We start from the raw sequence: 26,647 nt of genomic DNA, 5'->3' as shown, positions 1-26,647 counted from the left end.
AGACTTTTCTCATGGATCCCTGTTGATGACAAAGCTGTGCCTGGTAGCTTGGGTGCCAGACTTTTCTCATAGATCCCTATTGATGACAAAGCTGTGCCTGGTGACTGGGGTGTCAGACTTTTGTCTTACAGCCCTCTCGACAGCAAGGCAGTGCCTGGTACTTTTCTCTTGGAGCCCCTTGAATGGCAAAGCTGTGCCTGGTGACCGGGATGCCAGATATTTCTCTTAGAGCCCTCTGGATGGGAAAGCTGTACCCGGTGACCGGGGTGGCAGATATTTCTCTTAGAGCCCTCTGGATGGCAAAGCTGTGCCTGGTGACGGGGCTGCCAGACTTTCCTCTTCTTTGCTAAAGGATGGTGCTTACTCCTTTCTGTGGGACTTACCTGGTCTCAACCCCCACATACCTGTGCCCTCTGACTTGCTGGACTCAATCAACATACAGATCCTGACCACAAAGAGATGAGCGCACCGGCATCAAAACACAAAGGGCATCATTAAGAGTTTAGCAGTAAAGCTGATGATTTACCACCCACATCAGTTACTGTTACCATCACTCAGTCCTGTTGGATTACGAGTGGTGGTATGGAGGTTGTGATTAATACAGTGGTGTCATCACTAATTCCCCAGCGGTGGCCTCCTCCCAGGTGGCCAGGGAACAGCAGCAGCTACCTAATGCTGACCCTGGGGGTGGCTATATGAGAGAGGATTGAAGGGGAGGAGACGACTACCGGCGGGAGGTGGTGGCACCATTGGATGAGACACTGTATTCCCCCTTTCTTTGGAGGAAGACTCTATAATACCCAAGATCCTAATGGCTTACTGTCACCTAACAGTAACAGTTCCAGAAAGTCAGAAAACATTTCCTATAAATCACACTAGTCAAGCCCCCATTTATGACTACAACACTCACAACTCATATATAACATCCTATGGTTTTGATGTATCTTTATGTGAAGCTTTTGAACAACCACATCTAAGAAATCAATTAATATCTATGGACTTGAACTCCCATAAATCATCAAGTACTGAGACGAGGAAAAGGAGGAAGGCATTTATGCAGATCAAAAGAAGCCTAAAGTCTAGTGTGCAGACTAGTTGTTTTGTTGGACCCAAAGTAAGCGGGACATTTGAAAATGGCGGAGGCAGTGCAAAACAGAGCTGTGTACGAGAGAACGAGGAATCCCATGCTGTGGCTCCTGACTGTGAGGTATCCCCTGGCAGGGGAGTATACCAGGCACCTGAAGTTGTGTAAAGAGTTTGACATTGGGGGAAGACACCTGGCAGGGGAGTATACGAGGGAATATGAAAACCCCATAGAAGGATTCCTGGCAGGAGAGTATACCAGGCAATCCGTAATAGTGACAAGAAGAGTTAAAGACTGTTATATGAATTATTGTTTGAACAAGAACTTTGTGAATCCAATACCAAAGACACGGAGAAACTGTTGGATAAAGAGGCACTTTTTGCCATCCTACCTAAAAATCCAGGGGAAGGGAACCACCCTCTGGATTCAAGGTTCTCGCATTGGAAACACATTTTTGTTATAACTATTCCCATAAGTTTGGTTGTGAGCACATTTTACTAATATTAAATCAAAGACATTTCATGCACTTTTTGTTGTTTTGTTTCTAGTCTGAGGGTCGGTTTAGAATGTTCTGGACACAAGTATGGCTTTTTAAGGTACTTACTACTTGACACAGACAATCCTTAGTTTTAGTTTTCAGGTAGGGAGACTCCTCTTTAGAATAGGGCTAGAAAGGTGTTTTTCCAACCCATTTTTGTTTAATAAAATGTTTGACTTACAGAATAACATGTCTTTGTATCCACCTCTCATTTAGGACTCCTCACACAGTGTATTTCACCTTTTGGAGGGCATAGGACTTGATGGCAATTTTTGGTGGATTTACTGCAAGTAGTAATTCTGTGTGGTAAATCCACTGATATTTGCTCTAAATACTCCACTTTAAATTCAAAATTGGTGATAAAAGTGGCAGTAATTCAGTAACTGCCATAAAAAGTGACGGTTACAGAATTTCCCACACTTTTTTACCACGCAGTCGAGCGTGTAATGAGGCCCAAAATACAAACTACAAACTGAACAGTTACCCAAGTTTCTTCACTCAGAGGAGTTTCCCACTTACCTGAAAGGGCATCAATAAGTGCATGTGCAACAATTGTGCAACAATGCACAACAATTCACAAGCTAATCTGTGTCTCCTTCAGTCTGGTGTAGTTTGTCCTCTAATTCCAATACTTCATTTTAGGGTTATCAGCCACAACTTCTGCTAGAAGATCCTTTTACAGCTTCTCCCTGACTTCACTGGAAAATAATGACCTTATGGACATCGCACTTGGAGCCTCTGATCTCAATAGGAGCTGAATATCTTACAGCTCCTGTAGAATGACATGGGATTTCACCCATTGTGCCCTGCCAGGTAGGAGCAGCAACTGAGATACCATTTCATGTCAGAATTCCCCTCGTAATAGTACACCATCATTAGCTTGAAAAGGCTAAGTAGAATGTAGCGCCTTGAAGAATGGCCAGCCTAAACTGGATAGCATGATAGTGCTACAAATCAGCACAAGTAAACTCAAAGCGCTTTATGCTCCTGGAGACATGTATTAGACTTATACTGCAGACGTAGCTACATAGCAAGATGTGGGTTTTTATATGTTACCTTTCATTCAATGATTCATATAATCATTTATAATAGCAACGCTCTTAGCAGCAGCTTCAACAGCGTATTCATTCATAGATGCATGCATGCCCACATGCTTAGATAGGATGTTTTGCACAAACACCAGGCCACTGCAGGGTCCCCATATGAATACGATATTAGATTGAATCAATTTTTACTCCCCATATTGAGGGAATAAAGTGCAGTCTGCCTAAGAGCCAGGGTGTGATGCTGGAAATGCCTTATGGGTGGACAGGGCCTCCTGTCCTTGTCCTACCACTTCCCTGTGTGTGTTTTCTCTATGTTATCGGCCACTGAGGTCCCCCCTGGACCTCTGGCAGTGCAGCTCTTTATTTTATCTTTTGGTGAACAACACCCATGGGATACCATTATGGCACCCAGGAGTGGGGGTGCACCCTTGTACCACTTGTGTGTGTTTTGGGCACCTATGTATTGCCCAGAGAGTTGGTTATGGGCTGGTGGCAGCTACATGCTGACTTGGCAAGGGCTATGAGTGTCCTCCATTTTTTGGATATCCAGACCCTGCCATAAGAATCAATGGATTCCTACACAAAGGCAAGATGGCCACTGTGGCTCCTTGGTTTCTAATGCCTTATACCTTGGTTCCCAAAGTCCTGGAAAGCCCTGACTCTGCCCCTTCATCCCAAATGGCTGTTGGGTGGAAACACCATATATGTCTCTGCTGTTCCCTTTCTCCCTGACTGGCTGTTGGGTGGAAATATCATCCATGGCTCTGGGGCTGCCTCCTGTCAGACTGACTGGAGCCTTCCCAGGTTTTGTGCATTGTGGGTACACTCTAGTGGTGGGACCTGTGTGAGTGGAGTCTGAAGTGAGTTCACATTCTGTGTTGTGGGTGTCTGGTTTCTGTGTGTGTGAGACACAATGAATGAGACAGCCCTGACTGAAACTGGCATGAATGCAGTGTAGTGTGTTGAAAGGCTGGGTACTTGGCCCAATCCACATCTTTTGTTATGGTTGTCTGGGTGGAGTGAACGGCCTGAATGCATGTGAGCCTGATTGGCTCCCTGCCTGCATGAATGCTTTCCTGTGTGATTGGTCGACTGAGCCTGGCTCAGCCAGAGTAAATGAGGGATGGATGTGTACATCTGGGGACCACTCACTTACCAATTTGTTCAGAAGCTGAAGTCGAAGCTGAAGCAAGAAGAACCTGTTCCTTAAAGCCCAGCTCGAGGAGAGGTCTGCTGCTGCAATTTCTTCAAGTAATCCAAAAGCTGTTGTTCCTCCCAAGGACTGATCCAGAGAGGACCTGCAAAGGAGACCTCTCACGAGCTATGAGGGACCATCGTGCAAAGCTGCTGCTCTTCATCGAAGTATACTGTAAGCCAGTCCTGTGTGTCTGCCATCCGGAGAAGCGGTCTCGAAGTTCAGACGAGGAGTGCCGGACATCTCGAGCCAAAGAAATCCATTGATGTCGCCCAGGGTCCAGAGGTGCATTTTGTGACCATTGGAAGCCTTTGCAGTCTACTGCCCAGAAGAGTGGACACCCTGGCATAGTTCTGCTGGACACCCGGAGCCGCAAAAGTTCCAAACTGCCTGAGAACATTTCAAGGGCCATCCTCACCATCATCATTAACCATTTTTACCCACCGCAGAGAGTTCAAAGTCACTGAGAACCGGGGAAGGTCCGTCAGTGGGCTTCCCACCACCCGAAGCTAACAAATATGTCCTGAGGGTGCAGACCTGGTGAAGGTCTGAGGTCCACACCAGTAGTCAAGTCCAGGTTGCAAGAAGCCACTCAAAGGTCTGTGCTGCGACTGCAGCACCGAAGAACCGAAAGAAAGAAAACTGCACTATTCCGAAACTCGACACGAAAAGTGGCCTATGTACTCTTCACTGCTAGAAGTCATCGAAGGGTACCAGGGGTCTTACTTTCAACTGCCAAGCCTTTAAGGATCCACAGGAAGTTTCACCTTCACAGGACTTCTACAGTCTGAGAAATTGTCGACCTAAGGAGAGCACCGCGAAGAGCTAAACTGCTGCACTTCAGAAAGATTTGGTTCCTTTTAATTCTTGGACTCAGCATCCCAGTGGCTCCTTCTTCCAAAGGGGTCCATCCTCGGAGGGAATTGTAGAGTAAAGCCGGGAAACGTTGCCACTTTGCCTGCCAAGGCACCAAAGGTACTGTGACGAGGAAGAGCATCTTCTAGCATCAGGAGTCGTCCAGGGGTCCTAGATTCGTTTTGGATCCTATTCTCCTGTGGCCTCTCAGGTACTTTGGGGTGGTAGAACCTTTTAAAAGAAAGCACAAAGTTATTGAAAATATTGGACTTGGCTGTAAAAGACAACATACGTTACTCCCAAACTTTTCTATTACAGGTTGCCCAGCTGGGGGGATCTGCACTCAGAATTACTTGTCTAGTCTAAAAAAAGCATTCTGCCACTGTTCTTAACTAAGCTGCCTTTCTTTCCTATTCTATGCTGGTTACACCTTATTTAAGAATCCACCTGCCATTTAAAACTGTATGCAGTTAGAGCAGTTCTTACAGAATTTAAGAAGTGTGTGGTACCACATAGAGTGTATATGTTTGCCATTCTTTGAATAAGTATTCCATTTACAAAGTGTTATTATTTATATGTATATTTGGTAGAGGAGGCAACCTTATTTTATACAAGGAAGCTGTGTTATCACGTAACATAGTGTGTAGACATTCCTTTGTGGGGGCTTTGAGGAAACACTGCACTTAAGAACCTGCCTGCATCACCTCCTGAAAGCTTAAGCCTGGCTGCTCACCACATTATATCAAATTGGAAGCCTTGCTGCAGTGTTCAGTGCCTTTACCCTACCATATAGAGGGCAGAAGTATAGATCGCCCCTCCAGTGTTTACACAGGGCACAAACACGTATGATGTAGAATCCTTGGCTGGTTCTACATTGCTATTTCAGCAAGATGCTTCAGAGCAACTTGCTAAGAAATGATAAAACGGCAAGATGCTTCAGAGTGACCTGCTGAGAACGAATTAAACAGCAAGATGCTTTAGAGCGACTTGCTAAGAAATGATAAAACGCCAAGATGCTTCAGGACGACTTGCTAAGAAATTATCAAATGGCGAGATGCATCAGAGTGACTTGTTGCGAACAAATAAAACGGCAAGATGATTCAGAGCAACTTGCTAAGAAATTATAAAACGGCAAGATGCTTCAGAGCGACTTGCTAAGAAATGGTAAAACAGCAAGATGCTTCAGAGCGACTTGCTAAGAAATGATAAAACAGCAAGATGCTTCAGAGCGACTTGCTAAGAAATGATAAAACTGCTAGATGCTTCAGAGCGAATTGCTAAGAAATTATAAAACGGCAAGATGCTTCAGAGTTACTTGCTGAGAACGAACAAAACAGCAAGATGCTTTAGAGCGACTTCGTAAACAAAACAGCAAGATGCTTTAGAGCGACTTCGTAAGAAATGATAAAATGGCAAGATGCTTCAGAGCGACTTGCTAAGAAATGATAAAATGGCAAGATGCTTCCGAGTGACTTGCTAAAAAATGATAAAACAGCAAGTTGCTTCAGAGTGACTTGCTGAAAACGAACAAAACGGCAAGATGCTTCAGAGCGACTTCGTAAGAAATGATAAAATGGCAAGATGCTTCAGAGCGACTTGCTAAGGAATGATAAAACAGCAAGATGCTTCTGAGTGACTTGCAGAGAATGAATAAAACGGCAAGATGCTTCAGAGTGACTTGCTAAGAAAAGATAAAGCGGCAAGATGCTTCTGAGTGACTTGCAGAGAATGAATAAAACGGCAAGATGCTTCGGAGTGACTTGCAGAGAATGAATAAAACGGCAAGATGCTTCGGAGTGACTTGCTAAGAAAAGATAAAGCGGCAAGATGCTTCAGAGCAACTTGCTAAGGCATGATAAAACAGCAAGATGCTTCTGAGTGACTTGCTGAGAATGAATAAAACGGCAAGATGCTTCTGAGTGACTTGCAGAGAATGAATAAAACGGCAAGATGCTTCGGAGTGACTTGCTAAGAAAAGATAAAGCGGCAAGATGCTTCAGAGCAACTTGCGGAGGACTGATATTTTAGCAACTGACTAAAGAGGAGGTACCATTCGTATTGTTTACATATATCACACAAATGAAGGAAGGTACTTCTCAACAATATACATGTTAGAATTAGAAACTGAGGTCTGGCCACCGAATGACAGCATTTTTATGGTAAGGGGATTTCCAGGTTAGTGACACTATGAAAACCATGACAGCGCCTACACAGGGGCTGGCTGGCTTACTGTGACAGTGTTATGCTGAGATCCTGTCAGAGGGTCAGGGGGTATCTGACACAGGCTGCACCTTTGAGTCATGATTGGCATGATAGTATTGCAATGGAGTCTGCTTGACTGAAAAATGTGCACCAGTTCTGGGTTTTTTCTTTTTGATGCAGTGACTTGTGCTTTGCATTGTATATTGAGATGCCATATATTGCATTGCATTGCTTGCCTTATTGATTAAAGCAGTGGTTTAGTTTGATAACAATAGAGTAGGTTTGAATGCCTTTATATAGTGCAGCTCTAAGTGAATGGAGCAGGGAATTTTGACTTTGGTTTTCCTTAGCAGAAAGAATAATGTTGGACAGAGCTTTGTGTCTTTGTCAATACGAAATGTGACTTATGCCCCACTTGGGGTTGGAAAGGGCTTTTTATGTGATCGAGGACCATGATTGCAAATTGATTTAGATTGATTTGATTACAGAGAAGAGACGTGTTATTTACTAACCAGATATGTTTCAATTCTATGTCAAAAAAGAGGAACAATTGGAAGGTCTTTTATGACATGTCAGAATATTGTGTTATTATAGTGAGAATGAAACAAGGGATTTTCATGTGTAAATAAAAACGTTTTTTTACAACTCTACTCGTTCTTGACTCTGAGACGTTGGTGCCGTGGAATGCTAATTGGCAACACTCTGTTATGCAATGCATTAGGCCTCTCTCCATGAAGACTTTCTGTTTTGTCATCTTTCTATCAAGGTCGGGCGAGGCCATAAAATTGTCTCGGGCACCAATGAAAAAGTGGCCCACTGTTGTAAATGGCTATTCATTCCTTTTGTGACACTTTGAATAGTACCCAAGGGGGAGTTTTTGATCAAATTAGATGCAAATTGTGCATTTTAAAGAATATTTACTCAGCAATACTGGTCAAAACTATTAGCCGCATGGTGAAGTCACTCAAACTGGCCCACAGTGCCTGAAAAGGTGACCCTATTTGACCAAAATAGCTGGTCCACACCAGCATTTTGCGGTTTTGGTTCATCCATGGGCCTATTGCCCTAGAGGTCAGTCCGAGCCTGCTTTCTATCCCTATAAATATGTGCAGTAGGAGCAACAAGGACCTATCATGGACATGCTGCAGAACCAAGTGATTAAGGTATCTGGTGTAAGGGTTGTACATTGATAGAGCTGTGTAAGTGAGTTGGGAAGAGGAAATGCACTTTGAGCCCCCCGACGAACTGAATTATAAATCATTGTAGCAAGAACAGAATCGGCACTGAGTATAAGACGAGGGGAGACGTCCTTTGGGTTCTGTTTTCAGTGGCTGGTAGATTCCCTGTCGCATAGCAGAGTGCCAGAACTTACTCTGATCTAAGGTAAGAGCCGGGGGGAGCCCCACTTTAAGCTCAGAGCTCTGGCTGGCCGGGGTGATCCCAAGGGACACGCAACTAGGAAATATTTAAATATCACCAACCACGAGGTACCCTCGCATTTGACAGTACTTGCAGAGAAGTCTGAAGAACCTTCCTGAGTGCTGGGTATCTGAATGCTTAGCAGTCTTTCTGGAGGCACCCGTGTGGTTCTGAACACAAGTTATATGCTCCCCAGTCCAACCACTCAGCATCAGGATGATATACAACTCAACCATGTAGAATTCTGCCCATCTCCATATCTCGCATCTCTCTACGGAGACCTGTTATGTGGCTGGACAGGGATTGTTTTTAGTAGAACCCCTCCACCCCCTCTGGGCACCATGTCTGAACGGTGAATCTACCGTGCCCAGGCCAGTGCACCCGATGCACACCGTGGCCCCATAGTTAACGCTAACCTTGAGCGTTAGGAGCTAACATAGGCTTCCATGTAAGAATGTGGGACTTCCTACTTTTTCCCTTACCCTTTAGGGTACATAAAGATGTATCTACCTGTAATGCAGAATTAAGTATACATCTATGTTTGGAAGCTCTTTGCTTCAAATATCTAACATCTTCCACTGCATTCTTTTCCGGCTTGTGCTCTTCATAATGCTTGGTCTTAATTGACTGACCACCTTTACCAATAGTTGTCCCAAGAAAGTCCCAGCAAATATCTGTCCTCCCTTTAGTCTACTTGGACCCTAAACCTGGGCTTTGTGGAAGACTCCTGAAAAGCTTCATCCTTAAACACCCAGCTGCAGCCATTATGTGACCAATGTAGCCTGCAATGTCCAGCTACTTCCATCATATGCCAGAGACCACCTCACATGCCCATGTACTACTATTCCATAATAAGTTCAGCCCAAGCTACCCGGGTAGTTCCGTTGTGTGCCAGGGGCATCAATTGATCAGACACCACCACAATATTCCTAGGTCTAGGGATATTGTTATTACCAGGGCAGGCAACATTACACTTTGGCTACCCCTTCTGGGGCAGTGGGGCTAATTGCTTACTTTGAAGGACAATTTGGCAAATTGAACCCCTTAACTTTGGTAACACAGGTAGTCGCCTCATTTTGTCAACTTTTAGAACAGGCTATGGCTATATACAGGCTTATATGGGCGCTCAGTGCAGATAACTAAAGAAGACTGCAGGCCCTGAATGCACTGTTGCCCACCCAATACAAATGCTTTAACATGTCCAGAAGCCTTAACATGACCTATTTACATATGATGCACCCAGCCTCACTCAGTACAGCCTCCAGAAGCAAACACAGGCTACATGCCAGAGGGTTCACTCTGCCTCACTCAATAACGTCCCTCCTACCTCACAGCTGCCACAGGACTAAATGTCAAAGAATACACATTGTCTCAGTCATTAAAGAAGCAGCCATAAGACTACATGTCGAAGAAGGTGAACCGCTTCACATAGTGCCATGCCCTCCTCCTTTAAAGAGACAAGTCGCAAATCTGGGCAGGTACACAAAGGAAACCTATGATTTTGTAATCTTACATTTTTGAGGATTTGCAGAGGCTCATCTGGATCTGCAGACAGGAGGTTTGAACATTCGAAACGAAAGGGAGGGTACCCTTATGCAAGGAATGTGGGACTTTTTCACGTTTCCAGAGGCTCATCTGGACCTGTAAATAGGAGGTTTGAAAGTTTGAAACTAAACGAAGGGGCCTTATGCAAAGAATGTGGGACTGTTTCAGGTTTCCATGGGATCATCTGAAACTGCAAATAGTAGGTAACATTTGAAACTAAGGACACGATGTGTTTGTTTTCAAATCGAAGGCTGTAAACAAAGAGAATTGACAGAATGAGCTCAGAGAACTACAAAACCCAGCCTGCCTGGCATTGCATTTAAAGTTACAGCAGATATCTTCCACACCCAGCTAGTGCACATTTTGGCAAAGCCAGAAGCGTTTCACTGTTATATGCCAAGTGCAGCTTCAAATGGCACAATACATTTCATTGTGTGACTGAAGGCCAACAATAAAGTAAACATCATTAGAGCTGATAAAAATCATTAGTTAACACAAAACAAGCGCACACTTGCAACATAAAGGTTGAGTAAAATATACATTCTCCATTAAAGTCATGGAACAGCTCTGGGGACTGTTTTCCAGTGTTGATCAGCTTTTGATCCGACCCGACAGCTTTGGAGTCACTTTTCATGCCTCTGCAAGCCCCTAACCTGTCTTTGCCACTTACTTATTTTCGATCTCATTCGAGCCATCGAGCTGCCAACATGATATATATATTTTTTTTTATTGTGCGTTTTAGTACATAAACTGAACTTTTCACACATTTGAAAACAGCAATTTCCATTTTTACAAATTAGTACAACAGATTATTGTTAAAAATGTTAAACCACAACCAAAAATTCTAAAAACCTTAATAATAAAGAAATGTCATTCATATTTAAAATCCTAATCCATAGATCCTCCTCAGAGGAACTGACCAACAGTCTTGTTTTTTCCCTCCAAAAGGAACTTAAAACAGCGCCATTTGTACAAAGGTGTTTAAGGGTCTCATCCTCTAAGTACAATGACAACAGTCTCATTCCCCTTTGCACCTTCCTCCTAAGCCCCAACACCTCCAGGCTAGCGAAAGTTTTTATTGTCCAGACAAAGTGATCATTAAAACATTGATATTCCAATACATTGGCCCTAAACTGTATCCATACATATCTGTACAGCTTTTGCTTCACTTTATTTGGGTTCACGACAAATTACAATGCTGAGGATTCTATTTTCAAGAGGAACTGCGTGCACCACCTCACCCAGCTCACAAGAAACCTGCAGTTGCCTTTTTCCCAGATTGAATTGAGAATGACAAAAAAAGATGCAGTTGGGGGAGAGATTATATTAGCATAAATCTGCAATTTTCCCCAATCAATAAACGTCTGGATTGGGAGCTGGCACAGCTCATGCAAAATCCCAGTCAAGGGAATGGACATTGGAAGGCACAAGACCCTTCTCCACAGTCTTGCTTCCAACGTATCCCAAGGAGTCCTATCTACAGCAGTCTGTGCCCCATTAATCAACTTTGGGACAATTTTCTGTCTGTATAACTTCATCACAGGCATAACTGAGAATCTTCCAAATTTAAAATCAAATTGTATCAATTGACTTGTTGCTGCCAAAAATGTTGACTTTAAGTCTCCATCAGGACCACTCCTTCCCTTCGCATAAAAGATAACAGAACCCAGGTATGTGTATTTATGTACGACTTCCAGGACTTGACCATTCAAATGCCATACACATTTATTCCCTTTGACTTTCCCTATTACTTCCATCCCCTGCCCTGGTTTTTGGATTGACCCACTCTGGCTCCCTTGGGGACCTTTTGCCTTCCTATTCTTAAAGAAGTCCTTATTTCGATCTTGTTCCGCTTTTGTATGGGCCACACCTTTATCAACCTCCTTCCTTAGTTGGGATAGGAATTTCCGAGATCCCTTGTTGTTCTGTTTAGGAGGGAGCTTACCATTTTTAAACTTCTTTTAGGCTGTGTTTTTCCCTTGGGGCACTGAGCTTTTAGTCAAGGGATGCTGCTCAATAAGACTACTACATAAATGTGCCTCTTCCCTATCCATGCCCAAGGCAGATACTGACGGCAGTGGGGCATTATTCAACATCAGGACCTGGGCTTTCACCACAAACTGCCCGGGAGGGACTACCCTTTCAACATGTACAGTGGGCAACAACCCGGCTCCCTCACAATTCGCCTGCTGAGTCTGGGATCTAGATGAGGCAATGATAAAACCCTCCAGGAAACTGACTTTCCCAGACAGTTCCTTAAGGGTCTGTCTGACCTTCCGGAGCTCAAAATTGAGGGAGTTGTACCCCTTATCCATGGCGTCTAAGAATCGCAACAAGATCGGGAAGGACAATTCATCTACCACTACATTGGTTTCCCCCCTGCTCTTAGATAGGCCCTCGTCCTGAATGGATAAGGAGCCAAATGGGATCTGGGCAGCGTATATCTCTTACAATTCTACCCCTCCCAGGTTCCCCAGACCCCCCACACATACATCTCAACAGGATAGGCGAACAAGAAGCATCCAGTTTACAAGGGTTCATAGAGTCCGGCTGGAAAAGCATGAATTCAGTCAAGCCACAGGCCTGGGCTGGGGACTCGGGAGGTACCCACTGGTTTGTTGTAAAATCCAAGGAGAGTCTAACACGCTTCCCCAGCTCATGGCAGATAGCAGGTGCTAATATGGATACAGCAGATACCAAGTCTCTCCCTAATCCCAAATCCCCAGACACAATCACATTCATGTTTTCCTCTATTTGAGATAGAGATTGGTTAAGGTTTCCACTTGCTTTCATGAGCAAAGATCCAATGTAATGGACGGAGGCGTCCTCGTGGGCAGCCTCTGAAGCCACAAGACCCGACACTACCAACAAGTCTACCATCCCTCCATTAATAGGGGCTTGTAGAGTCACTGCAGGACCCAAGCTTGAATTAGTGTTCAATGACATTAGTTGAGTGACTGAGGACCATTCCTCTGGTCTCAGCGTGTTAATTTCCAAATTAGGCACCACTTTATGAGTCTCGAACCCCAAGCCCTATACTTCTCAGAGTGGCCACCATTGTTTATGTCACCCGTTTTCCCACACTAAATGTACTGGAGTCCTCACTGCCAATCAATATTGGGCCGAAGTTCGGCTAATTTGATTGCAGGGAGTCAAGATAAATTGACCAAAGCTACACTCCTCTGAACATCACTTACCCTTGATTGCTGGAGCCTGCCGAGACAATATGCCACTAACTAGCCCCTTAATGGGACTAAGTAGAACCACTCCAAACTGAAGCCAGCTCGATGGAAGGCAGCAGTATCAGACACTTGGCAGGGGAAGGTTCTTCAGATCACCAACCCTTGGCCGGTAGGCAAGGGGTTCCAAGGCAATAGCCTGCAGTCACCCCTTGACAACACACTGTGTGTTAGATAGTGCCGCCGAAGGTTGTGCAAAGATCCGTTTAAGCGGAACCCAAGTTACAGATTCTTCAACTCTCTGTCATAGATGGAGTCAAGCACTGAACCTCTCACAGGACTCAGTTGCAGGTAGCTCCAGGCAGTGACTCCTCCTCACACAATGGAAGTAAAGAGCAGACTCTCCCACGGGAACCACTTCCGTCCACTTCTCGTCCGCTGCCAACTTGACCATCACCTGCCTGCTGTCCAGATATTTGTGAGCTAACTGAAGTACCACATCGCATCGTCGGACCTTGTTGGACTGACTCAACCGTTGTATGCTCCAGCACTGCCAGCAAATGGGGAGAAATTGGCATGGAGTAGTATCTGAGGCGTAAAACAATGTGTAAATGTTTAATACACTGTTTTATGCCTCAGATACCACTCCGGGGACCTAGAAAATGAGGCACATAAGCTTCACCTTTCAGCAAATCACAATGCCAGAAACATATGAAAGGACAGAATACTCACCTTTACAGAGCGAGGCACATAAATGATAGGGTGTGTCCTATGTTGAGCTCCGTAATAAATTAAGTAAAGTGCATCATGGAAAGTGGAAGTCTGTGGAGGGATTCTCTGTATTGATGCTGAGTTCATTCTGCTGTATGAGAATCTGATGGGGCATATGCCCTCAGGTACAGTGGCTTCTTGGGGATGGAGCTTAGCGGAGACCTCTGCACTGAGCAAAACAGTGCTCCTTTGTGGACAGGTAATCTTGTAGTGGCATCTGCACAAACTAAGGCAGAGTGCATGCTTGGTCTTGTCGTCCTGCAGTGGCAGCTATACATTTGTCTAGGCCCAGGTCCTAAAGGAGCAGCCAGGCCTCTGAATCCCAACCATCTTCAGCTCTTACTGCGGTGATCCTGAAGGGGCAGGGGGAAGGGGGATTACCACCACCCATTCTGTGATGCAGGCCCTAGAAGAGGTGCATGGAGGATCCCCTGTACATCACCAGCCTCAGAGCAAAGTCTAACGTCAGGACCCTTAGCAGGAAGTCTGCAAACCTCTGCACTCCTCAAATGTGCCAGCGCCCTGAGACGTCTGCCTCCTAGAAGACATGGGAGGGGATAAAGAAGCTCCCCCAATTTGGTTAGCACTTGGGGAGACACAAGGGGAGACCTATAGCTTACCAGAAGCCTGGGCTAATTGGAGTCTTGTGGCCCAGGTCTTGAGCAGTCTTGTAGCTACAAATCCCTGTGCACCGTCAGTGAGGAACCCTAGTATGGATCAGCAGGTTGCTACCATCCATACTGAAGGATATATGTAATGCAAGACCTGTCCCTGTTAAAATACAAGCTGTCATGTTACCACAGGGGACCGGCTTTGCAAGGGGGAAAAGCTTTTGAACAACAGGTCGGCTTCCTTCCTACATCTGGCAATGGGACCGCAGATGTGGGTCCCTCTGAGCCAGACTATGTACATGCCAGGACTTGGTTTGAGCGGAGGCAATCTGCCTTCATCGTGCCTCCCCACGCAGCAGTTTGCAAACCTGAAATTAAGCAACCAGTGTCAGCTGGATTATAAAAAGCCCATGAGTTTTGGAAAGGTGTAGGTGTCAGGAGTTGGAGGCACGGAGAGCAGGAGAGCATGTGACAGTGCTGCGAGAAATCTAGAGGCAAACGAGGAACTGGTGGCTGAGAAGGAGAAGGATGTTAGGACTAAGAGGAATGGAGATGAGGTGAAGGAGGGTAAAAGGTGCTATGAGCAAGTGAAGGAGAAGAGAGAACAACTAAAGGGAAAGAGGCAGTGAAGAATAACAGGAGTGGAGAAGGCGAGGAGAGTAACAGCAGGTATAGGGAACAAAGGCGTAGACAGGGTAGGGCCTGAGAGGATAAGACCCACCCAAAATATGTAAATGGCCACTCAGCAGTGCAGTGTGGGCATTTGCAGATGTTAATGTCACTGTGGTGGGCCCATCTACTTCAGCTTGAGGCCCCACTTGTTAGACAATCCTGGTTAGGTGGCGAGGAGAGTTGGGAAAAGGTGAAGAAGAGTAATGCCAAGATGGAAGGAGGAGAGGAGCAAAATGTGGCACGGCATCGAGGGGCACAAGAGGAAAAAGATATGTGAGGAGGGAAAGGAGGAGACTTGAGACAAGAAAGAAGAGATAGCTCAACTCAAAAGGCAGGAAGGTGAAGGAGGGGTTGAAAACCAAGCGCTGGGAGGGATTGTGGTGGGCTCTGCAAACAGTGCCAAAGGGGGAGGGCTGACAGCCCTAGAGCCCACCATGATTTTGGCTAACATCCAAAGGAGTCTGACGCCAGTCCCACCTCCAGATGACCCAAAGTACTTGGGGTGCTGGCGCTGTTTCCACACCCAGAGAAGAATGACACAGAACCATTGACTAATGAAGGCTTTTGGGGGGGCAGGTTTGAGGCATTTCGTTTCGGTGGAGCGAAGACGTGCTGCCAGTCCTTAATCAGCTGCAGGCTGAGGGTAGCACAAAGTACACTGAATTGCCATCTAATTTGAAAAAGCATCTCCTTGTCACTACTTTTGAGGAATGAGTTCATCATTTTGCCCAGCAACATTTGCTGATTTGTCCTCGTAGGTGTTGCTTCTGGGGCTAAAACTCTGGAGAGTGGTAGACAGCAACGGCAAATATGAATGAGTGCACATCCGCGTCAGTGTATCACTTACCATGATTCGCTTGCCACAGAGGCAACGTCATAAACCAGCGCCAATGAAGATTACCCGTGCTAACTGCACAGGGAGTATTAATTCTATTAAAGACTAGGAGCGAGCATTATGCTTCTTTAATTTACTACTCCTCAGCAGTTTCAACAAACCAATAAACCAATAACAAAACTGAAAACAAGTCGCAATAGGCTTTTCTTCTTTTGAAACTACAATCCCCATAGTCTCTGTAGTACATCTCCTTCCATGCTCAGTTATGACCACTTCCTGTCCCTGAGCTCCTCCTCTCTTTTACTCGCTCTAAACTGTCACTTTTAAAATCCACACTATGTCCTGAACGAACACTTAAATCACTCCAAACCGAATGTCGATCCTCCTTGACTCCAGGTGACTATAGCAGTTAGTCTCCTATCTCAATTGTTCTTCAGTTCTTCCCCTATGAATAATATGAAACAGAAAATTCAGGGTGGCATCCATCTATTGTTACTATCATACACAGTATTATCAATTACAATATACAAATGCGATATACACAATAGATAACTTGGGCAGGAATTTAATGCTCGCCTCCTAGTCTTTAATAGAGTTAATACTCCCTGCGCAGATAGCAGGGGTAATCTTCATTCTATGGCAAGACTGGAGGCGAGCATTATGCTTGTTCAAAGCTTCCCAACACAGCGACCGCTAGGCTCTCTGTCGGCTTAAAATAAAACTCTTTAAACGTGCAATCATTCATCCAGTCTGCTGCTAACATAATATCTCTCAGACACTCCTGACGTAAAGGCTTAAGATGCCATAGCACCTCGTACTGAGTGTGCCCCGTACTTTCCCACGTCAATGCTTGCTGCTTGCATGATCTCCTTAACCCATCTAGCAATGGTAGCTGTGGATACGCCTTGAAAAGGCTTCCTACGCGCTATGAGCAATTGCGTGGTACTGGCTGCTCTGTGTTCTGCTGTCCTCCTTTCATATTCCTTGACGCAACTCGCTACACACCATTTAGGTCTGTTCGGAAAATATGGATAGTGTACTGAAGAAGTACCTGTTTTAGTCCTCTTCACTACTGCGAAGGTTACTCCCTCTGGACCGAAGGACCTTCTATCTACTTCTAGCGCTCTCACGTTCGATACGCGCTTGCAAGAAACTAGACTCAAAAGCATTGCTAGTTTACCTGACCATTGTTTAAGGGATAAGTATCTGTCTCCAGGTCAACTTTTTAACAGTTTAAGGACAACTGATACGTTCCAGACTGTCTTATATCGAGGTTCTGTGGGCATCTTAAATCTGGCCCCTCGAATGAGCCTAACCACTGCTGGGTGTTCTCCCGCTGGTACTCCCTCGATTGGCAGATGTCCTGCGGATATCGCGGACCTGTACACTCCTATTGTGCGGAACGCTTGTCCGTCCTGTAACAACTGTGCTAAAAGTTTAGTATCATCACTACAGGTGCAGAAATGGGATGAACACCTCTCTCCTTGCACCAGATAGTCCATTTGGCCCAAGCCGCGTTGTAGCTCCTTCTAGTGGACGGAGCCCAGGATTCTGCGATGAGCTGAGCAGCCTACGCCGAAATGCCTGGCAGTGCCCAGTGTCTTCTGATATCCTGCACGCGATGAGCGGGAGTGTCCCTCTCACTCTCAGAGGATGATACAACCCAACTGGGTCCGTGAGCAGGTGTTCTCCTTCTGGGAGTACTCTCGGATGATCCACTGCTAACCGCATAAGAGTTGGAAACCACACTTGTAACTTCCACAGTGGTGCTATTAACAGCAGCTCTGCTTTCTCCCTCCGACACTTCGCTAGAACTCTGCTCAGCATCATGAATGGGGGAAAAGCGTAGTGTGGACCGTCGCTCCATTCTTGCAGCATCTGTCCCCCGAGCACCCGGGTCCAGCCTCCAGCTGAAGTACACGGCTATTCGAGCGTTCAACCAGGATGCGAAGAGGTCTATGTGTAGCGGTCCCCATTTCCGGTTCATCTTCTGAAACACTGCTGGATCCAGCTTCCAATCGCTGGAGTCCGTGAGGTAGCACGAGTTCCAATCCACTACTACGTTCAGTGTCCCGGGGAGATACTCTGCCGTTACCGATGTCTCTGATTGAAGGCAAAAATGCCAAAAATCTTTTGCTAGCTCTGCTAGCATCTTGGATCTGGTGCCGCCTAGATGGTTTATATATCGAATTGCCGATATGTTGTCCATCTTCAGTAAGACGCACAATCTCATTTTCCCTTTCGTGAAGGCTCTGATCACAAAGGATCCTGCCAGAAGCTCCAGACAGTTTATGTGGAGCCGGAGTTCCTCTTCGCTCCATTTCCCCCCTGTCTGTAGGTCTCTGCACCTTGCGCCCAAACGGCTGGTGTCAGATTCTATGATCAGGTCTGGTCGATCTCCGAAAATGGCCCACCCATTCCAGGCGTCCATATTCTTCAACCACCATTCCAGTTCTGTTACGGATTCTCGATCCAAAGGTACCGACTGATGATACCTCAAGCCTTGCTGCAGGTGTCTTATGTTTAGTCTCTGCAGCGCACGATAGTGTAAGGGTCTGGGAAATATGGCTTGAATGGAAGCTGCTAGAAGCCCCACTATTCTCGCCAACGTACTGAGCGAGACTACTTGTTTCTGTAGACACCCTCTTGTTTCCCTTTTGATGTTGCGTATTTTCCCGGGCCGTGAGTTCCAGCGTGGCTTTCCTGGTGTCCAGGACGAAACCTAGGAAGTCTCGCCTCTGTGCTGGCTCGGTGTCCGACTTCTCTACATTGATGAGGAATCCTAGGGACGACAGCAGGTCTTGGACCCATCTTGTCTGATATATGAGTGCTTCTCGGTCCTCCGCAAACAACAGGAGGTCGTCTAAATAAATGATCAACCTTATACCTTTCTCCCTTATCGCTGTTGCTACTCGCTTCATTAGCTTGGTAAAGGCCCAAGGAGCCGACGCAAGCCCGAAGGGCATGGTCTTGAATCGTCAAAACCGCCCCTTCCAGCAAAAAGCCAGGAAGGTCCTGAAATTCTCTGCCACTGGGACTGTTAGATAGGCATCCTTCAGGTCCAGTCTCGTCAACCAATCCCCCTCTCTGAGTGAGTCTTGGAGCTGATGGATGCACTCCATTTTGAAATGACGGTAGACTACCCAACCGTTCAGTTCTTTCAAGTTTATAACTGGACGCACTTTCTCCTTCCTATGCACCAGGAACATATTGCTTATGAATCTGGGGTCTCTCGGACACTTCTCTATGGCGTTCTTTTTCGCTAGCTGATATAGCTCGTGATCTAGCAGTCTCTGTTCTGCGTGCTCTAATGACTGTGGTGTGTCTTGCGCTCTTGTACGGGTGGCTCCATGAATTCTAGGTGCATACCTAGAACTGTTTGTGACACCCAGGCATCGCTGGAAAGCGTGTGCCAGTTTCTCCAGAACATACCAGTTCTCCCCCCTACTGGAGGGTAATGAGCTGCTCTCACCTTGTGTGAATCCTTGTCCTCGACCGGATCCTCTTTCTCTGCGTCCTCTCGGGAAGCACCCTCTGGTTGGGAAGAAGGAATCCTGCTGCCTGTTCTCCCAGTATTGGGCTCTGGGATTCGGGGGTCTCCTACCTCCCTGGTTTCGACCAGCCGTGCGACCCCTGTGGCGACTGGTCCCGGCAAAAACCCAGTTAGGAAAGATCTTGCGGATCGAGGCCTGCACCTTCTCCAGGGAAGTGTAGGTACTGACGAAGCGGCCCATTTCTTTTCCGAAAGTCTCTCCGAAGAGGAGTCCTTGTGCTGCCTCTACTGCCTTGTATGGTGTGAGGTCACTGAGCTTGGCATCAATCTTCAGTAATAGCCCCCTTCTTTGTTCCGAGGCGATGGCGCAGTTAGCATTGCCTAGAAGGCATACTGCTCTCTGTGCCCAGCCTGCTAGGGGGTCGGGGTCTACTTCTTCCCCCTCTCCGCCAGGTTCATGATTTTTTCGAGTGGACCGGCTAGGTCAAGCACCTTCTCTTGGCAACTCCTCCAAGATCTATCGATACCCTTACGGGGATCCTTGCTTGTTTTAGATACAAATGTAAGCATCTTGGGGTCTAGTTCCGGTGTTACGGCTACTTTACCCGGAAGGTCTGGTCTCGGGCACTCCGCTCAAAGACGCTGTCGGACCTCTTTGTCGAGCGCTTTCCTTAGTCTCATTGTCATGTACTGTGCCACTCTTGGTGATGGTTGCCAGTCGATGACTTCGGGTTCCGGATACTGTCCGGATCAAACATATCCTGTTCCACCTCCTCGAGGTGCTTCTCTTTGCGGGTTTTACTTCCTCCTCCTCCCCTATCTCATCCTCGTCTTGGGAGGGAAGGTCTCCTTCCACTGGCTCCTCTTCCGAGCCAGGGTTCTCCTCTCCATCATTTTCTTCCCCTGGAGTGGGGGTCGTGAGGTTTGGCATGGTCTGACACTGCAAATACGCTTCTCTGAGCTTTGCGAAGGCGTCGACTACCTCTGGGGCCTTTTCTTTCGCCCCATCCGAAGGGCGCTGGGGGTCGCAAGAGGCTTTCCTCTTTCGGGCCTTAGTACTCCCCTTAGACCCTGCTTCAGAGGGTTCAGTGGGCGTGCGCTCTGTCCTTATGGTGCTATCTATGGGCTGGTGTAGTATTGCCTCCAAGGTCTCCAGCCTGTCTTGTAGGGATTTCACCCCTTGTGCCACAGCATCTATTAGTGAGTTTCCCAGCACCTCCTTGAAGCTGGCAGCTAAGTCTAATGACTGCTCCTCTTCACTGCACTCAAATTCAGACATTCTGGGAGGTTGCTGTGTGCCTGGTATACCTGTCACAGGTGTCTGAGCACGCCCCTTCACTATTTATGTGCTTCTGGTGAGAATCGTTTGCTCACTCCCAGTTCTTTTCTGTACTGGTGTCTTAATATCAATCAATATTTCTTTTTTTTATCAGGTTGTGGCTGGACGGTACTGTTTTCTATCAATCGCCTAGTATGGGCTTCTTTTTCTCAATATGCCCTCTGATAGAGAGGGGCTTTGTGTCTTTGTTTTAGGCTGCAAGTCGTGTATTGGGGAGCTTCAGTACTCTGCTGTTACGTGCCCGCGGGCAGTCTCAAGCCCTTCAGGTGGGCGTGTCGTGCGGAGCTTCTCCGCTCCAGTAGTATGCATGTTCTGTGTCTTTATCAAAGCTACGGAGTAGCTACCTAGTATGATCACCACCGGGCCCGGCTTCGTAGGTGTACTTCGCTCCGCGTCGCAGGAATTATGCGACGTGGGAGCTAAACACTGCACTCTGGCTCCACCTCTGCAAAATAGGGGGCCGGAGGGCCTTGGCGTTTGCACGCCGGAGGCAGGCTTCGCCTCCAAAAAGGAGGGGGCTGGAGGGCCTTGGCGCTCGCTTGCTGCTCTGAAGGCGCCTTTAGGCTCCCACACGGCGCCAGGCAACAACCCCTGGAGTGCCGGTCATACGGCACGGGGTGATTACACCGTGGGAGTGGGACCCGCACGAAACAGGCTAAATATCTATAAGTAGCTCTACACGAGCGCATTTCGGCCACGTGCGCTGCGATGACACCGCGCATGCCTGTAGCGAAAAAACAATTAAAATCGACTGATATATGCTTCCAGGAGGATTTCGCTGCTCGTTCTCCCACGCTGCACTGTCACATACTGCTCAACTCTGCTAAACAACTCTAGCATTCCACATCATACAGGGAGATGATCAGAAATAGTACTTATCTGCTTGAAGAGCAGTAAAAGAAGAGGAGGAGCTCAGGGAAGGAAGTGGTCATAGCTGAGCATGGAAGGAGATGGACTACAGAGACTATGGGGATTGTAGTTTCAAAAGAGGAGAAGCCTATTGAGACTTGTTTTCAGTTTTGTTATTGGTTTATTGGTTTGTTGAAACTGCTGAGGAGTAGTAAATTAAAGAAGTTGAAGCATAATGCTCGCCTCCAGTCTTGCCATAGAATGGTTCCCACTCATATCAATGTCACTAAGCCCTCCAACTCACACACTCATTGATACGGTCAGGATTGGGAAGGCCCCAGTGTCGGACTGGGGCGTAACATTGCCTCGGGTATTACTGAAAAAGTGACCCAAAGATAATCTGTCCGCTGTCTGACAAACTGTTTAAAGGATAGTTCCGGGACTTTTTTTTTATTGTCCCTACGGGTCGGCCATGTGTTTGTAAGCATAAATCGGTAGATCGTAGGAAACTTTCCTATGGACCTTACCCGACTTTTCGCCCATTATCGCACTCGAAATCAGCCTCCATTTTGTGATAATCCTATCATTTCGCCCCATCGACCTGGCTCACCTGCCTTTGCGGCACTAAATCAAATCCCCCGCCCCTGAGCCTGACATCAGCAGACGCGTACTGCCCATTTCAAGCACGTCTCGTGTCAACAATCGCTGCGCCTCAGCTATTGACGTGTTGCCATGGAAATGGCAGGACGCCTCTTTCCCCAATAAGTATAAACAGACCGTTTCACAACACACAGCAGCAGATTTTCGATTCCATTCCTCTCTCTGTGTTACTTTGAGTATTCTGTGACTCGTTTCAGTGCTCTGGTCAGCTACCTTCGCCGCTTGTAGCCCGTGTGAACACCTGTACCATCTCTGTAAATTATTTTACTATCTTTACCGCACAATGGCCACAATAATGCCGTATATGTACGAGCCCGAGTACACCGAGGAGGAACTACTGGAAAGGCAAGCACGCGAAAACGATGGGGATTCGGACGGCAGTTGGGAGGACCAGTCAACGGATGAAGAGCCTGGACCATGTCGCATGGACGGCGTCTCCACCTGGTGCACGTGCAATCGGTGCGAGCTAATGCCAACTGAGGAGGAGAACTGCTGCTGCCGTGAAAATTCCGGGTGCTTGGCCTACATTTCGGAAAGCGAGCAAAGTCTGCAGGAAGGCGAGCAAAGTCCGCAATGCATCACCGAGCTGCCAGAGTTCAGGGAAGCTTGCCTCTCACGGACCGTGCTGAGGATGATGATGGTGCTTATGCACGAACTTCGTGGCACTGTTCGTCCGCGTAATCCGAGTAACGAGTAAGTATACTCTGTTTGTGATGTCAGTGATGCCACTACTATTTCATGGTCGTCTCCCACATATAAAATTACATTTACATATCATTCGAACGCATGTAAATTGGTTCCATATAGTGCATTTTCTAGATATAATTTTTTTCTAAGAAAAATGACATGTGTTACCTGAATCGACATTGATAAGAAAGTTTTGTCAGTTTAATACAGTTTGCATCTTTTTTTTTCACAGGTGGTACAGGCTGGTGGCCTATCGTTGCTTCACTTGGTGGCTTCACGGGAGGCTCGGACACCGCGTTCGGAGAGTAATACCTGCCGGTGCGGTACTTGCCATTAGACAACATTTCCCCAGTGACAGTGGACAATACCGCGGATTTTCCCTCGATGTGCTGCAACCTCAACTTTACAATGTGTAATGTTTATTATTTATGTTTAGTTAAAATCTAAAATAAAGCCCAACATATATTTTAACAATGGTTGTTTTGATTTTTTAAATGAATCTAGTGTGTCTCCGTTGAATAGCCTTCCAGTGCCTTGTCTTGTCACACCACATGTCTCCGGCCAGCATCCTCCCTCACGCTGGCCGCACACCTTCAATCCACATAACCGTTGAACCCATATATGCAGCAGTCATACATATATTATTTTGTGGGTTGGCATCAAGCGTTGGCAATAAAAAGCTGTTGGATTTTATTGATACAAAACATGGTTATAGGTAAATAATAAATATGGTTGATCATAATAAATCCTCTTTTTGGGCACCGGGTACAGAGATGACCCCCATATATTCTCCTGGGAGGGTGAGGTATTTATAAACTCACCCCCCTGCCTTCCATGTAGTAGATCCTGCAGCCATCCTCTTACATTCAGTTAGATGGCCTCTCCTTGGTGAGGCCCTGCGGCAAACGGGTCTTGTCTGCACGACCACCGCCCCAATCCACCCCCCCGCCCTATCAAAGGCAGTTCGCACCAGGGTACTTGTGCTGGCAAGTGGAGCTGTCAGGGAGCGATAAAGGCCAAGAGGTGCCAAAGACCATGTACACTTCAAAGTGGTCTATAGAGCATGGGTTGTTGTTCCCATGTCTACCTCCAGACCCCGTGTCTCCTGCCAAGCATCCCCCCTCACGCTGGACGCCCCCCTGCAATCCACATAAGTGTGTCTCCATTCACGAGTCTTCCTGTGTCTTGTCTGCACGACCACCGCCCCGATCCACCCCCCGCCCTATCAAAGGCAGTTCGCACCAGGGTACTTGCGCTGCTGGCAAGTGGAGCTGTCAGGGAGCGATAAAGGCCAAGAGGTGCCAAAGACCATGTACACTTCAAAGTGGTCTATAGAGCATGGGTTGTTGTTCCCATGTCTACCTCCAGACCCCGTGTCTCCTGCCAAGCATCCCCCCTCACGCTGGACGCCCCCCTGCAATCCACATAAGTGTGTCTCCATTCACGAGTCTTCCTGTGTCTTGTCTGCACGACCACCGCCCCGATCCACCCCCCGCCCTATCAAAGGCAGTTCGCACCAGGGTACTTGCGCTGCTGGCAAGTGGAGCTGTCAGGGAGCGATAAAGGCCAAGAGGTGCCAAAGACCATGTACACTTCAAAGTGGTCTATAGAGCATGGGTTGTTGTTCCCATGTCTACCTCCAGACCCCGTGTCTCCTGCCAAGCATCCCCCCTCACGCTGGACGCCCCCCTGCAATCCGCATAATGCCACGACATATACACGTCATTCATTCACAAACACACCCCTGTTTCGAATTCTTTATAACCCACTTCATATTTCTAATGAGAACTTCTTTGCGCTTTGCTAGTCAACCCGTGAAGGTGCTGGTTATCTGCTCTTCGTCTCTGTGAACTTCCGTGACCACTTTGAGCAAACTCGTCAGTTTGCAACCTGTGAACTGCTCCCTGTTCTACGACAAGAAACTACTCTGATCCCTGCATCTAACTGTTTGTTCGTCAAGGTAAGTCCATGTACCATAATCATTTTGCGTCCAATTTTTTAATTTATATCTATTTGCTAGTAGTCATCAAATTGCATCCATGTTTTCTTTTCGTTCACGACAGTACATGCAAGGAACTAGTCACATGTTCTGAGTTTAGTCAAATTACTTTTTCTATTTTTTGAAAGTTATTGAAATACTTATCCGCATGTGAATAACGTGTATAGTTCCAAGAACCAAAACGGACCTTGCATTGAACCTTTTATGTGTCATTTAATGTTTTAACACATTGGTATTCATAGAGAATTGTTGATCTTTACTTTTCAGAACTTTCCATAATGCCTGCCTGTTCCATTGGCGGTTGCCCTTCGAAGACCCATAACAAATCTGAAGGTACTATAATGCATGTTTTCCCTAAGACAATAGATCAGATAAGAGAATGGGTCCGATATTGCGGATATCCAGCCTCTGAGCTAGAAAGTAGAGTCCTAGAAGTCTTTGCGGACAAGAGGGGTGATCGATACCGCATCTGCAGCAGGCACTTTAGCCCAGACATGTACTCCACATCATTGCTAATAAAGAAGAAAACACCGCGAGCGAGGCGAAAATTGCTCTCAAACGCTATTCCCACTCTATTCGTCCACATCCCTCCACTGGTGAGTCAAGTTTACGGATTTAGCTCTCGGCCTTGCGGTAGTGTGTAGCATTAGCTAACAATAATTTCCCCATTTATGTATCCACTCAATATGAAGGCGGAAGATTCTCCATCCGTGTCGTTATTGCAGTCATCAGCCACTTCAAGCGCCTATCGGGTAATCTTACTTAGCTATTCTGACACTGACTTGTTTTAGGCATGTAAATCAATAGTTTTAATTGATCGTGTAATTATTTTACCTAATGGTACACCACAGTACTCGTCCTCTAGTCTTTGTTTTCAGTTATAATTATTGTTATCCAAAATAATGCAAGTACTGTCTTTCAGGGAGATGCTGAGGAGTCCAACGCATTGACGACAACCGTAGATGTCACTCAGATGCTCGAGGTACGTTTCCGGACAGTTCCATCGATGGAGATCATCAGATCTTGCATTCTTGTAGCGTGATTGTTACACACAATGTTTCTTTCGTTTTTAGCCATTGGTATGTCCTTCTGTCGTCGCCCTCCTATGTGTCTTCTTTTTTCAATATTGTGTTCATTACTAATGAAAGTCCTATGTTTCAGGGAGTCGATGGAGCATTAGTCCAAGAAGAAGGGGGAGCATGCAGAGATGGGTCAGCGCAACAGCTTGCAGAAGTGTGCACCGCAGTTACAGCGTCCCTTGATGTTCTTATGCATTTCGAGGTATGGATACTGACAGATCAATCATGCGAGATCAAATGACGTGATTACATCCGCTATACTTCCTTCTTTATTAACGCAAGTACTATGTTTCAGGGAGCTGACGGAGCTTCTTCAACAAGAACATCACCCCTAGTAGTTGATGCAGATCTCTGGGTGGTGACACTTCCAACGATGGAGCAAATCGAATCATATTTATTATTTATTTTAGACAACTGATCATTTGTGCAGGTCTATTTAGATGAGCCGTTGACGCCTGCAGAAAGTTTATGTTCTTTTAAACAAAATAGAAAACCATACTAATGCAATTACTGTGTTTCAGGGAGTTGCTGAAGCGTCATCTTCAATAATATCATCAATGGAAGTCTATGCGGAGCCCGAGGTATGGAT

General features: G+C 46.4%; 1 long non-coding RNA gene across 1 annotated transcript; it reads left to right on the top strand.

Annotated features, from left to right (window-relative positions):
* Positions 1-23,011: 23,011 nt before the first annotated feature.
* On the top strand, positions 23,012-25,816 carry LOC138513022 (uncharacterized). Its single transcript, XR_011281652.1, has 3 exons — positions 23,012-23,392; positions 24,788-24,940; positions 25,247-25,816. It is a non-coding gene; the product is annotated as an uncharacterized lncRNA (long non-coding RNA).
* Positions 25,817-26,647: the final 831 nt, after the last annotated feature.

This window comes from Ambystoma mexicanum, chromosome 12 (genome assembly GCF_040938575.1).
Source record: "Ambystoma mexicanum isolate Mex_15411 chromosome 12, UKY_AmexF1_1, whole genome shotgun sequence".
NCBI classification, from domain to species: Eukaryota; Metazoa; Chordata; class Amphibia; order Caudata; family Ambystomatidae; genus Ambystoma; species Ambystoma mexicanum.
Note: the sequence above shows the minus strand (reverse complement) of the source record. Positions and strands in the feature narration are given on the sequence as shown.